The 15,650-nt window shown below is 33.4% G+C and overlaps 1 protein-coding gene across 4 annotated transcripts in view; it reads right to left on the reverse strand.

Annotated features, from left to right (window-relative positions):
- The window catches only part of LOC134271512 (fibroleukin-like), a 253,551-nt gene that overhangs the window by 135,936 nt on the left and 101,965 nt on the right, over positions 1-15,650 (reverse strand). The window lies entirely within an intron of this gene.

Here is a 15,650-nt window from a genome sequence, read left to right on the forward strand (position 1 = left end):
TAATTAATTTTACAAAGTAAAGGAATGATTGAATAAATAGTGAGTAAAGACCTAAACTTGATATAACGTAAACGTATTGATTAATAGAGGTACTGATTGTCTTCGTTTCATAAATTCATTTTTCAAATCCTTACATGGCATTCATTTAAGAAATGAATTTAAATCTTAAAGATTCATAAGGTTATAAACTACGACGCTTCACGCCGGTATATTTCATGAAGCGCGTTCATTCTTATATTTACATTATTTTTCTGTCGACTTGCCATAAATTTACGCCATTCAAATGTCATTTTAAGGCATAACAATGAGCACTATATTTTTTGACGTCAACTGTGGTGTTGTGACGTAACAATCGAGATATTCATGCTTATTCGTGGTACATAGGCAATGTAGTTCATGAGAAAATGAACTACATTTTATTTTGTAAAGAATCAAAGGGGAACTTTCTAGGAAATTTAAATATTATTATATATGCATCAAATTATAGTCAGCTGTTTGTCAACAAATGTTGTCAATGGTTAGGAATATGTTAGTGAAATAATAAACCGTAGAGCCAAATTTGTGTCCCACATTGTGAGCAAAAGTTAGGTGTGAGACCCGCGGTGGAACACGGTGGACGTATTTATAATGGCATACTTACAAGACATCCAAAGTTGTGTCCCACTTCGTGAGTGAACGTCTGGTGTGACACGATTCTATTGTGTAAATCTCTTTTTTCCTTCCTATGTTCTAAAATCACGGTGAATACATTAATCTATTAAAGAGGAAACTTCCGGTTTTCTACTACCTGTATATTTCTTGGTCTCTGGGTCATTATCAAAATTACGCACATTTTCGCGTCTGTGTTAATTTAAACGGAAAAAAAACATGCTTGAGGCGAAATTTAGCAAAATCATAAGGCTTTAAAAAACGAAAACCTTTTCTCTGAATACATTCATTTATCATTTTATTGCTTTAAGTAAATTATTATTTTATAACACGATTTGAGTGCGTTATACTGTCAATGTGTTCCGTCAGTTTTCTTTAGCCTACAACAATTTAAAAATAATATTTTCTAATTCATTTATCTAACCTTTGGAAAATATAATAGAATGTGTCCTTCTAACATTGTTTCAGCAATTTTTTTTCCGACTCAGTTTTATTCATTTGACTTTAATGTACGAATTAGAAGGGGGTAGATTTTTATTTGGGGGAAAGCGAGATAACTCTATTAATATTTTTCGATTCCTTGACCAGAAGAGATGAGTTTCCAAGTTATTAAATCTGCCATTGCCAATGTGTGTCATCTTCTTCTTTTCTCTTCAGGTGATATTATATTATACTTTGATATCGAATATGTTCGTTATCTCCTCATTCTTCCTTACATCCTTCCTTAGAGTTTATTACATCTTGTATCTATGGAACGAGATTTATGTTTATGTTAGGAACATCTTGTGACTCGATATGAGAATATTAAATGTATGAATTAGTGTTAAAGGCTGCAAAGTGAGTAGATAAACAGTAGTTTACATGTGGGTACACAAGTGTTGTCGTGTTTTATTGATGCATCTGTATTTTTACATGTATATATTGTCTTAGGGCGAATATTTTTTTAGTTATCATGATATAAAGAATATGGTTAAATTGATAGTATTAAGTGATTTGAAGATAAGGACATGTTGATATTTGTTTGATTACTGAGTGATTTTGACCTAATTTTTTTGCATCCCAGCATGCCTCAAGCGTAATGGCTGCACCGTTATGTACACGTGAGTTCAGGTTGAGTTACATGTAGGTTATTTTAATATGTAATTAAATTTTTGTCGAGCAAGATTAAACCTATCAGTTAGAAAGAATAACTACAGCATTGATAATCTATGTTTATTCCATTTATCATAACTTCGACGTAAGGAAAATCATATCTAAGTCATCAATCCTGATTGCATTGTATCACAATAAGTCAATAAAACCATATCTAAGTCATCAATCCTGATTGCATTGTGTCTCAATAAGTCAATAAAACCATATCTAAGTCACCAATCTTGATTGTATTGTGTCACAATAAGTCAATAAAACCATATCTAAATCATCAATCTTGATTACATTGTGTCACAATAAGTCAATAAAACCATATCTAAGTCATCAATCCTGATTGCATTGTGTCTCAATAAGTCTATAAAACCATATCTAAGTCATCTATCTTGATTGCATTGTGTCACAATCAGTCATTATGTCTTATCCGGTTAAAGAATTACCTGAAGAACTGAAGGGAGAAGATGATACACATGTGTCAATGGCAGAATTCTAAAACTTCGTCAGAAATATACTTTTTTTGTTATCATGCCAACTTTATGGTAAGCAAGACGTTCTCAGACTGTGAATAAAGTCTTATAATACTCCAGACAATATTAACATTTATATCAGCAAGATAAGAACACAAAGTGGCATTATTTCCTTTATACACGAGCTAATTTTACTTATCAATTGACTAGAACCAATAGTCTTTAGATATGACATGACTAGAATTCAGTACAATAGAGCCATTTCATTGAACGCGGGTAACAGTTTGTAAATATTTACCCTCTTTAAAAAAAATCCTTGGGAGTAGGGGGGCATTAAATATTTGTAAGATGATTTATAATTAAACATATTTTTGAAAGATATAAAAAAAAAAATAAATGCGAATATTTTTATTTTTATACCTCCCGCATTGAAACTGTACCTTTTTTTTCTTTCAATCCTCTTATCAATTTTGTCTACAATACATTTATAATTTAAAAGCCTTGCAACATGTATCTACTTCTAGCCACAGAAACTGTATTGTTATGTTTTATATTTTAGTTATTGATGAAAACGCAACCGATCTCGTAAAGTAAGTATTGAGTAGTTAACGACGTTTTTTGTCAACGTTGGGGATATATTTTTCTTCATTTCAGCATTGAACTATCAATTACCTTTCATTCCAAAATGTAAGATATATTCTTTTTTCAACCTGTATATTGTATCCGCCTCCATTCCCTTTATAGGCTTCTCTTGTGACCCCCCCCCCCGATTTTTTTTTTAATTAAAAAAAACGATTTAACTAGGTTTCAATGGACGATTATGGGTCTGGGGGATAAAATATACAGGTTGTTAAAGAGTATTTCTCAAACTAGGAAAGGACAGGTGGTTTATTAAACAATGCAGGAAAGTAGAAAAATTTATCCCTATCCGTGCGCAAAATTTAGCGCCGTAAAATGAACAACATTTGCATCACGGGATCTGTAGCATTTTTGTCTAAAAGACTCAAATATATGTCAATGTGACGTTAAGGTTTCTGACGGTAGCTTATAAGACTTCAAACTGCTCAAGAAGTGCGGGAAATTTGATTTTCGCTTCTGACATTTCTCTGCAAAGGCCTTCAAAGTTAATGTCATGAAAATAAATCATATAATCCTTTGTTCTCCAATTCATTAGTTTTGCATTACATGCAGCATTTTCCGTACACTGTATATACAAAGAACACGTACAAGTAACGAGTAATATTGGTGTTTGAAAATAAAATCTACGTAATCATCATCTCTACATCATTTATAAATTGTAATTGAATGAAATTCTAATTATGATGGATACTACTTCTACCCAGTTATGTGACCTTTCACGGGGATCAGTTGAAATTCAAGGAATGTATTAAAAAAACATTGTCTTTGTTGTTAACATACTTTATATCATTAGACTATTAATTATAAAACGACAATTGATAAAATAAAAACAAAACTTTTATTATGTAACAATACTAAATGCGATTTTCTTCTTTTTAGTAATGAATGTTACATGTACAACACTATCTTAAACATAATACATATTAGGACTTTTTAATAAATTCATTACACATAATAACATTATATCTATATATTTGTTACCATGTATTTATTATAGAAACCACCATTATGTCTAAAAATAAAGTTTTCATCATCTATAGTAAAAGTATATTACTTTTCATATCATGCGTGAACAAGTATGGATACAAATATATGAAAAGTTAGGTAGGTTTGATCATCATAAAAGTCTCCTTTATCTGTTTATTATCTCTCACTGTAGGATTCCACGAGTTGATCCAGGACCCCGGGGACCATTGACCGTTAAGGAAGGCGTCGGCACAGTAGTTAAACCACCAGCCTCCTCTACGGTTACTTTCAGCAGCACAGTTACCACGCGTCGTTATCTCTGTCGAGGGTGGAGAAGGACATCCCAGACAGATCTCTCCAAGAATAACCGGTGTCTAGCATAGAGTCACCTGAAAAATTATCAAAGACAAATATAACATGAACACCTATTTCAGATTAGATCATCATTATTTAACAAAACAATTTAACAATTTAAAGCTAAAAACATCTATATTATTTTGCAATAAACTTGAATTGCTTTAAATTGTATTACCATCATTTACAATAGATGAAGAATGTTTTCATTTAATATTTGCTTTTCTGCTGTATGTCTTTTGTTTTTTTATTTTGACTGCATACATACATGATGATAAACCTTAACAGAAATAAAATTTTGATTGATTGATTGTTCGTTGTTTAGTGTCCCTCTCAAAAATTTCTCACTCATATAGTGACGTCATCACTGGCCGGTTGAGAGCTAGAACATTTGTTCTATAATACATGTTACACAGAGCTATTGAGCAGTGAGAGGTGTTTTTCGTGCCAGCACTTACTGTTTACACGATCTAGTCCGAAGGACCAGCCTGCTCTTCCAACAGTGTGATGGAACCCGCGACGTAAAGATCGATTCCTTAGATTGCGGCTCTAACTACCGCGCATTGCGGTCTACGTCAATGAATTTAATTATCATTTCTTTCATGTGAATTCTTTTTCTGAACATTGAAATGCGTATATATAGAGAAGGGATATTCAAGCTATAATGTCATGAACCAATAAATTGATATAATATTAGAAAATAACAGTTCAATTTTTTTTTAGGGGGGGGGGTGCACATCATTAAGTTAATTAACAGGAAACAATAGGGTTTTTTTTTTCCATTTTATCAGCACATTAATCATTAGGACTTCTTCAAATTTGTGCAACTTGATGTAATTTATGTAAATAATTTCTTTTTTAATTTTTATTGTTGTATTGGTTTTTTAAATCCTCTATTTTTAACTTTAACATATCAGCGGAATAATTACAAAAAGTCATTGTTATTGACTGTAATTAATTACATTTCAAATACAAGATTTTTTTTTAAATCAGCTATTATTCAACACCTAAATTCTACAAATGAGTTATATATCTGACAGAATTACCTACAAGTACACGTAGTGTTTATGACGTGATATCCTTCGCCAATACGTTTAGCAATTTATTACTGATCGGTTCATATAGTATGAACCGTCGATTTTTAAATTACAAGGATCCTTCACGGTAGCTCAGTCGGTAGAGCGCTCGCTCCATGATCGAGAGATCGTGAGTTCGCATCTCGGCCGCGACTGACCTAGTCGTTAAAATGGGTAGCAACTGTTCCTTCGCCAAGCACTCGGCACTTTGAAGTGAAAGTTGTGGTTCCTTCGGATGAGACCTTAATAAACCGAGACCCCGTGTCAGCGGCAGGCGTTTGCACAATAAACATCCCTCACTGCTCAATGACCCTGAGTGCCGAGTAAAAGTCAAAATTTGAAACCCTTCACCGGTATACGGTGACGTCTCCATATGAGTCAAAAATTCTCGAGAGGGACTTTAAACAATATACAATCAATCAATCAATCAAATTACAAGGAAAAATTGAATTTCGAAATATCAATATTCACACATTACCCCCCCCCCCTCAATAATAACCTAACAATAGGGTTGATTCTAAGAAAAAGAGTAAGCATTTGTCTATCTGTTAGAAGAAATTAAACTCTCTCTCTCTCTCTCTCTCTCTCTCTCTCTCTCTCTCTCCTTATTGGTCTCCATTCGTACATTCTTTTTCTTTTACCTACCCAGTGTTCCAGTAGCTGGTCCTCCAAGAACAAGTCTGTATTTGTTGATTTCGTCAGTAACAGAGAACTGGTTGTATACTTCATAGAGCTTTGTCCCATTAGTTAGTGTGATAGATACGTAGAGGGAGGAGTTCCTTCTCTTGGTAAGTTGATGTATGACGTCATTTCCTTAAATATTTTATCGTCGTATAATATATAAAGAATTAATAAAGCAAAACATGTTTTTTATGTTTTCATATAATTCAACATATGATTGTGAAGGTATGAAGAAATTTGTAACTGTGTAGTGTATGTTGTAATGAACATACATGTTTTGAAATCAAAGTAGGGAAATCGTTATATATTGTATTTTAAATAAATTGTAATCAATTTTACTTAAAAAGTAAAACTGTTAATAAATATCATCCTTTAAAGCAACAAAAGATATTTACAATTAGTACAATGGAAATAGAAAATTAATGATTTCCCGAGGAAGGAAAATATTTCTGCATCTGGAACCCTAACCCTTTGGGGAGCTGTAAATTTGCTATGTCCTCTGTAGTCATTCTATAACTGTATATGATTTACCTATCCAGTAGGAGTCATTGGCGTTACAGGGAGGGTGTTTACTTGCCGATCAGCCTTTCCTCTGTCGTTCGTAACAATAAGATTCAAAAGTTCAACACTACGCTGCACACTTTGAAACTTAATTTTTGTTTCTATCTAAAGTTCTTATTCTATTGTTTTTGAAAAGTGCTGCTAGAATCGTATGGTTTACGGGAATTAATGCATTTTTTTCGATGTTATGAACAAAATATAAAAATTTTGGGAAGGTTTCGTCAGAAAGTGTTGAATAATTATTTCTGTGATAGGACAGTAGGATTCTAGCAGCACTTTTCATGGTACAGAGATGTTTTTACATAATTATTATTACAAATTGATACTAATTATCCCCGGGGTAGTGTTGAACTTTTCACTTTTTCATTAAGGCATATTTTCTAATTATAGACGTCACGTGGTGACGTCATGGCGAAGTGCTTCATGTAGTATAAGTCCCATTGAAGTCTATAGAATGCATAATTATAACAAAAGTTTTATGCTTGACTTTTCCGATTTATTAGTGTAACCTAATTATAAAAAAGTCTTAATTCGCCGAATTCTGGTCCATGTGCTGCCTTAACAAATCCGTGTGTGTGTCCAAGTAAATAATGGTCTCTACAATCCCTTGTTAGTTTTAAACCTGAATGAGAAGATAAATATTTTAATCCAGATAGTCAATAAAATAACAGACAAAGAGACAGAGAGAGAGAGAGAGAGAGAGAGAGAGAGAGAGAGAGAGAGAGAGAGAGAGAGAGAGATAAAAAAAGGGGGAGAGAAAAATTAATTACCTTTTTCGAACGTTCCAAGATACTGATAGATATCTGTTATAATTTTGAACTTTTTATCAAATTTTATCAAATTCCTGTAATCTTTTCTGACAATTATCAAACTTTTCCCTGTCCTCCCGCTTTTGCGTGTTGAAATTTCTTTTCAATACTTCTACCGTGTTCTGTAAAGTTCTGTCGGCTTCCACGGCTTGCTGTAAAGAGTTGTTTTGATTTAAAGTGTCGATCTGTCTTTTTAATTTTTCTATCTTCTGCGCTAAAGTGCCGTCTTGCCTAAGGGAAGCAACCTCTCTTTTTAACGTTTCTATCGTCTGCAAAAGAGTGGCGACAGTCGTCTCTGTAGACGCCAAGCTTCTATTTACAGAAGTGACGTCATCGACTACTGCCTTGACGTCATTGACAACAGATACCCGGATGAGGGTCTCTTGATTGATGAGCTGACGGAGGACGTCGATTTCCTGGATGTCACGTTTCTCGTTGATCAAAGCTGCACTGTTCGGACCCTTAGTACTGGTTAACAAGGAACCCGTTCTGACTTGTGATATAGTCATGAAAAGCAGTAAAATAATTGAAAACATCTTTCTTTCAATTTCTAGGTGAACTTACCAGAACAGAACAAAAGTCCAAATCCTAATTCCGAAAAATAAATTGAAATAAAATGAGCAAGAAAGGTTTTCTTTTAACGGAACAATATAAACAACGTAAATGGCAAATATGATAATAACAATATTATAAAATATTTGAGACTGATTTTCCATTTACAACTTTTTTTTTGATTTATATTCAGTCTGAAAGAAATATATTCAATACACGAAGTATTTTTATCATTTTTTCTGCTATGGTACACACATTTTAAGCAAAAAAAAGAGAGAGACATTCACTTCATGAAAAGCCAGGTTTCCCAAATTTGGAAACCCGATGGAAACATACGAGAATCGTGACATCAGTGTTTTCCATATAGTTTCCATTTTATCGAAACCACATATTGGTTTCCACGTAGATTTCTGACATGGAAACAATCAACCTGTGGTTTTTCATAGGTTCACCAATATAAGAAACCGTGGAAACAGGTCTCAGTGGTTTCCCTGTAGATTCCACACATGGAAGCCATTCAAGCCATTCAAGCCTTCAATCTATAATTCCCCCATGTTTCTCCTACATAATAATTTCCTTTAACTTTTTATTAAAAAGAAAAACATTTTTGCTGAGGTTAACACCTTTTTTCCAGATGATAGAAACTTTACAAACGTGTTCACAGCGTCTATCAAAAGAATTATCTTTAATTCCCCGTTAAATATCTTAAATAACTTAAATTGTAATTCTGTGTGATAAAATTTAATATTCCGCGACTGTGAACGCAAATCAATTTTAAATATGATTTATCATACATGTATTAGTCTTGCATGGTAAAACTTATATAGATTGCGTGAATTGGAATAGACAAGAGTCAGTACAGTTATATAAGAAAAAAGTCGTGATTACTGATTAAAAAACAAAATAGAGAAGAATTAGTACAGTAACATAGAAATCAATGTAAACTGGTCAGTAAAAAATCATTCATCGAGGGAGGAGGCTGAGTATTATTTCAATAGTATTTTACTGTAGTTAATAGTGTTTTAGATGCTCTTTGTTTGTTGTTGTTTTTTTTTTTTTGCTTGCCCAATTATTTCTTGGCCGATCATACATGGAGTTAAATGTCAAGATAATTAAAAGAAGACATAAAGATGAGTTGAGGAAAATTGCAGATAGCAACAAAAAGGGAGTGACTGTGTTCAACAATTGTTGAACATAAATTATAGATTTAATATAAATTAAAACGAGAAGGGGGTTTAATACATATTTGGAAAGTGTTTATGTGTATCAAAATTTAGTCTTAAAATGACCACAAGGGGCTGTGAAATAAATTATTTTTGTCATATCTTTTTTATTTAGCTTGAATTATCGTAAGAAATTGCTGATTACACCGATTACAATTAAATTTTAGATATTGTTTTAAAAGTAGCAATAATACTTTTACAACGTGATAAGCATACAGGAATATTAACCTAGGCATTTAATAGAATAATTAGCAAACAGATAGGCACATACATCGTTTGAATATAAATTAAATGAAAACCAAAATTAAATAAAGAAAATGACCAGGAAGGAACTAAGCAAAATGCAAAAGTTGGTTTGTGCTATAGGATGATTACGATTTTAAAAGATGCAAGAAAGTTAAAAGATGTCGACTGAAATGCCTGTAATTTTGATAGGGAACTCTCATCAGGTGCTGGTCCCAAACTCCAAGCAGATTTGCTTCGGTAATGAATTGGCCATTCATTCTAGCATGACAAATCTGTCCTCGCCATTTCCGGTAGATGCGTATATTTCCTCGTGTTAAAACAAAAGAAATATATGTATATAGTATAAGTAAACTATTTTATCTAACACTAAACTCATTACGGTTGGCTAAGGCTCTTAACTTTTGAATTGTATCTTCTTCAATGGTTAAATATATCATGGCGACTTGACAGGGCTCTCTGTAGACATGACGTCATTTTTAGAGTATGACGTAACAATAGTCTAAAGGATTAAAACATTTGGAGTAAATTATTTCCCGGTATAAAGTATAAAGCGGGGCCTTTAAATCAATATAAATTAGATGGAACTGTGATTAATAATGATGAATAATTTGATACATAGATTTAGCAAAAGAAATAAGGAATGTAAAGAAAGAGGTTGGAAAATTCAGTGAGAAATCCCACGTAATATTTATTTTCTGTCGTGTGGAGAGAGAAGGAAGTATAAAAAAGAATCCACAGACAGTCATTTATAGTATTAAATTAGGTTAATATATTCACCTGTCACTTAAAGAGACATTACGGTCATAGTATTAAATGGTATTAAATTAGGTAAATATATACACCTGTCACTTAAAGAGACACAACGGTTTAACTTTGCGCTAAAATAAGGTAATGATAGTTTTCCCACAACTTTTAAAAATGTCGTTGTATAACTGAATGTTTGAACTTTGCGAAAGTAACAAAAGTTAAAAAAATTCTAATTTTATCAGTAAAAGTACAAAATAGGACAAGTAATGCCAAATGGCCCGCAAATTTCTTAGGAAATAATTTACTTATAGAGAAAAAGACACCCCAGTCTTTTAATAGATGAAAAGACTTTTTATAACACATATCAGTTTTCTTCTAATTTGTCCATAAAATAAACAAGTGCTAATTGTAACGGGAACCGTTACAGATGTTCCCCAAACGCTCCCCAACTCCCTTCTCGTGCCATATTCCCTGTAAGTTTCATTAAAGAAAGCAAAATCTATGCATTTAAGACGTAAAAAACGTTTTCCCAAAAGTATACCAAGTATTTCAAATTTAAGCAATGCAGGCGTGCGCATGTGATTGCATGAGCGTAATGACGATATCATCTTGTCTACACTATTTTACTCATTTGCACGTGCACGCACGTGCATGATGACCATACCTTCTTGTAGGAGTCAATTATGTCTGTTTATGTTCTTAATCCCATCCTGTTTGGTTGAAAAACAAGGGAGTTATAGCCATTTAAAGTTTAAGCCAATCAGATTGCAGCGCACGTGCATGCGCGTATTTTCATGACAATTATTATACATCATATTGTAGGACATCTTAAAGTATGCTTATGTTTTAAATTTCAAAGCATTTTGTAAAAGAACAGAAAAGATATTGAGATTTTTGTTTCAGCCAATCAGAGCAAAGCGCACGTGCACACACGTGCATGCATGTAAATGGTGACCATACCATCCTGTAGGAGTCCTTTATGTCTCTTTATGTTGTAAATCCCATGCTGTTTGGTTGAAAACCAAGGGAGTTATACTCATTTAAAGTTTCAGCCAATCAGATTGCAACGCACGTGCATGCGCGTGATTTCATGAAAAATTTTATATATCATATTGTAGTACATCCTAATGCATGTCTATGTTATAAATTTCAAAGCATTTCATCATAAAACAAAAAAGATATTGAGATTTCTGTTTCAGCCAATCAGAGCAAAGCGCACGTGCATGCGCGTGAGTTCATGCAAATTTGACCATGTCATCTTATCTACACAACTTATATATCTTTATATAATGAGTTTCAAAACATTTTATCAAAAAATATAAAAGTTACAACCATATTAAATATATCAGTCATTTTACTCATTGCACGCGCCCGCACGTGCATGCGAATGCGCGCAAAATGACCTTCGTTCGGCACATCTACACAACATGTCTACTAACCCTAAAAAGGTTTTAACTTAGTTTGGTGAACAGTTTCTGAGAACACTTCCGGACAAAAAAGTACCGGAGAAGAAATAAGAAGAAAAAAGAATAATAACTAGTGCTAATTGTAACGGGAACCGTTACAGATGTTCCCCAAACGCTCCCCAACTCCCTTTTGGTGCCATATTCTCTATAAGGCTTATTAAATAAGACAACATCTGTGCATTTTTGACTTTAACAACGTTTTCCCAAAAGGATTCCAATTATATTCAAATTTTAACATTGCACGCCTGCCCATGTGAATGCACGTGCATAATGGTCATATAATCTTGTCTAGACTTTCTATATATTAAAATATACTTTATATGAAAGCATTTAGTCCAAAAGTATTAAAAATCACTCATTCTAGTGTATTTTCAATTTCACTCGTTCCAAATGCATGCACGTGCGTGCACGTGCATGATGACCAAACCTTCTTGTAGGAGGCCCTTATATCTATCTATGTTCTAAATCCCATCCTGTTTGGTTGAAAACCAAGGGAATTATAGCCATTTCAAGTTTCAGCCAATCAGATTGCAGCACACGTGCATCCACGTGATTTCAAGACTTTTTTTCTAAATCATATTGTAGAATATCCTAATGCATAACTATGTTTTAAATTTCAAAGCATTTTGTCAAAAATCAAAGGAGATATGGCCATTTAAAGTTTCAGCCAATCAAATTGCAGCACACGTGCATGCGCGTGATTTCTTGAAATTTTTTGTGCATCATATTGCAGGACATCCTAATGTATGACTATGTTTTAAATTTCAAAGCATTTCGTCAAAAAACAAAGTAGATATAGCCATTTAAAGCTTCAGCCAATCAGATTGCAGTGCACGTGCATGCGTGTGATTTCATGAATTTTTTTCCATATTATTTTGTAGGATATCCTAATTCATGACAATGTTAAAAATTTCAAAGCATTTCGTCGGAAAACAAAAGAGATATTGAGATTTTTGTTTCAGCCAATCAGAGCAAGGCGCACGTGCATGCACATGAGTTTGTGCTAATTTGACAGTGTGATATTATTAACACTTTTAATATATCCTTATGTAATGAGTTTCAAAGCATTTCATCAAAAAATGTAAAAGTTATAGCTATATTAAGTATATCAGTCAATTCACTCATTTCACGCGCACGCACGTGCAGGCGTATGCGTGCAAAATGACCTTCGTTCCGCACACCTACACTACACACCTATTAACCCTAAAAAGGTTTTAGGTCAGTTGGGTGAACAGTTTCTGAGAACACTCGCGGACAAAAAAGTACCGGAGAACAAATAAGAAAAAAAAAAATAATAATAATAATAAGAAACAGAGTAAAAACAATATGTTCCCAAACTCCGTTTGGGGAACATAACTAGAAACGAAACTCGTTGCGAGCAACGAGAGGTCTTCCGTCCGATTCAGAAAAAAAAAAGTAAAATCAAACTGAAAAAGTGATTTTAAAAATCGGACACACGGGGGATCGAATCCGGGTCGCCAGCGTCAAAATCCATTGCGGTACCCATTACACCTTTGGGAACCCGCTTCAAATTTAACATTCGAATATCGCGAGATTGCTTTTTTTTATTCCAACATACATTACATTTTTTTTAAAATTCAGTTTGGAATTGTCAAATGACAGCCAGCTTGCCAAACTTTTTTCAAGATGATCACGTCGGAATTTGTAACTTGAATTTTAACAGTAATTTTTAGGATAGATAATCTATTAATGATGAACAGATGATACAGTTTTCTTTCCTTTTTTCGATATGTATTCAATTTTTTATCCAATGCAACTCCATATACAGGCATGCCAATGTTATATATTTCTGCATTATTGTCGCCATTTGTCTACTACTAAGTCGGGTCATGATGCATTATTTCGTGCCAAACGTCACAATTAGTTCTTAACGCTATTCCTTTGAAATGTTTGATTTATTTAATGGATGTGATAGCTTCAATGAAAATTAGAAATGTATGTTCTTATAACCAGAATTTCGAGCGTTAGAAAGTACCAGAATATTTATCACATTATACAAATATAATTTCGTATACGGCCAAGTAACAATAAAGCTGTGAATTCGGTAAGATTTTCCACGAATTTTGCATTCGCATATCATATAATTATATAGCTTGTTTACGGGAATAGGTTGCATATCTTCAAATGTATCTTGCATGGTACAATCAATACGTTGAATCTCACCATAATTTGCTAGATATTTCTTTTATAATATCACATAAAGGCGTTTGTCAGTAATTTTAGAATCCAATTTATTTTCTTGAAAAATATTGATAACCCGCTCGTCAACACAATAATCATATTGCATGTTTATATAAAAAAAAAGTCGCACGTCTACATCATTATGTTAAACGCCACCAAAAATATTTCTTGCATGTAGAGAGCATCAATATTCCTCTGTAGTAATAATGCTTAAAAATCTATTTAAACACAACACCAATCGGAAACAGGACAAACACGGACCTAAACAAACATCAGAGGTAGAATCAGGGGCCAAGAGGGAGTGAGCTTCCCCTGTCTATCTCCGAGATCAGAGGTAGGATCAGGTGCCAAGAGGGAGTGAGTATCCCCTGTCAATCTCAGACATCAGACATAGAATCAGGGGCCAAGAGGGAGTGAGCATCCCCTGTCAATCTCAGACATCAGAGGTAGAATCAGGTGCCAAGAGGGAGTGAGTATTCCCTGTCAATCTCAGACATCAGAGGTAGAATCATGTGCCAAGAGGGAGTGAGTATCCCCTGTCAATCTCGGACATTAGAGGTAGGATCATGTGCCAAGAGTGAGTGAGCTTCCCCTGTCAATCTCGGACATCAGAGGTAGGATCAGGTGCCAAGAGGGAGTGGGCATCCCCTGTCAATCTTTTCAACCCTCTGTATGCTCTTTGTCATGATCGAAAAGAAAAAAAATCAAGACAGAAATAAGAAATAAAGGAGTATTCAACTAGTGGTCCACTGCAAAGAAAATAGAGGAGTATTCCACTAGCAGTCAACTGCCACGAATATACAGGAGCATTCAAAAGTAGTCCACTCTATGCAAATGAGCTGAAATCTCCCTCATTTGCATGGCAAAAATTCAACTAGTGATTAATTGAAATTGAGGGTCAGTTTATACACCAATTGAATTTTAATAGTGTTTTTTTCGTATGGGAAATGATGTGAACTAAAACTGGCTCTCCCTATTTACTCTGCGTCGGAATACATTAAATATGTTTTGGATATTGAAAAGTTATAGAATATTGATAATATACACGTACTTTATGAACTTAATTTCCACATGAAAACAGAAATAAACCGAAAGCCACAATGTCTTAATATTTAGGTCATCATTTACGCACTGAGTTGTCGACGGATTTTCCGGGATTTTTCCCAAACATGACAAGGAGCACTGATGATGTGAGTGGTTGACATTGCACCTGATCCCATCTCAGATGGTTTGAAGGTCAGTATTTGCTCTGCTCTTTTGTATTGTTAAATTGACTTTTGAGCTCTTATACTGTATTGCAAATTATACGGGAGCATGTATTACAGCCTTTCGATGCATGGTTTATTCATGCGATGAAATCTTTATTTAGACATTATCAAGAATGTTCTATTCTAAAGTGCAAGTACTGAAGTAAATGTGTTGCAAACTTATAACAAAAAATAGCAAAAAATATTATGATATACAGAGAAAAGGTAAATAAGCAAACATTAAAACTTTCTTTTTAAATCATTGTTAAAAAAACATAAGAAAAATCAAAGAAAAATACACATATATTTAAATATTTCTCATTGTTTCTTACAAATTGTACAAATACGTAATTACATAGAATAAATTGATATTATCAAGAGATCACACAACAGCATTATAGATTCTGTACTACAAATCCAGATACAAATGTAGCAGTGACTCAAATTACGAAAAGCGTATCTGAAAACTTCCCACTCTTGATTTGAAAGGAAACAAAACAAAAAGACACAATATCATTTTCCTACAATTTTTCCCCAAAGGGTTTACATTTCATTTTTACATTGAAAATATATAAATGTGCAATTTTAGGTCTTCATCTGTTCTAAAATCATGGTGAATG

Source organism: Saccostrea cucullata, unplaced genomic scaffold (genome assembly GCF_032062105.1).
Source record: "Saccostrea cucullata isolate Sc308-1 unplaced genomic scaffold, CSIRO_AGI_Scuc_v1 ctg352, whole genome shotgun sequence".
Taxonomy (NCBI): Eukaryota; Metazoa; Mollusca; class Bivalvia; order Ostreida; family Ostreidae; genus Saccostrea; species Saccostrea cuccullata.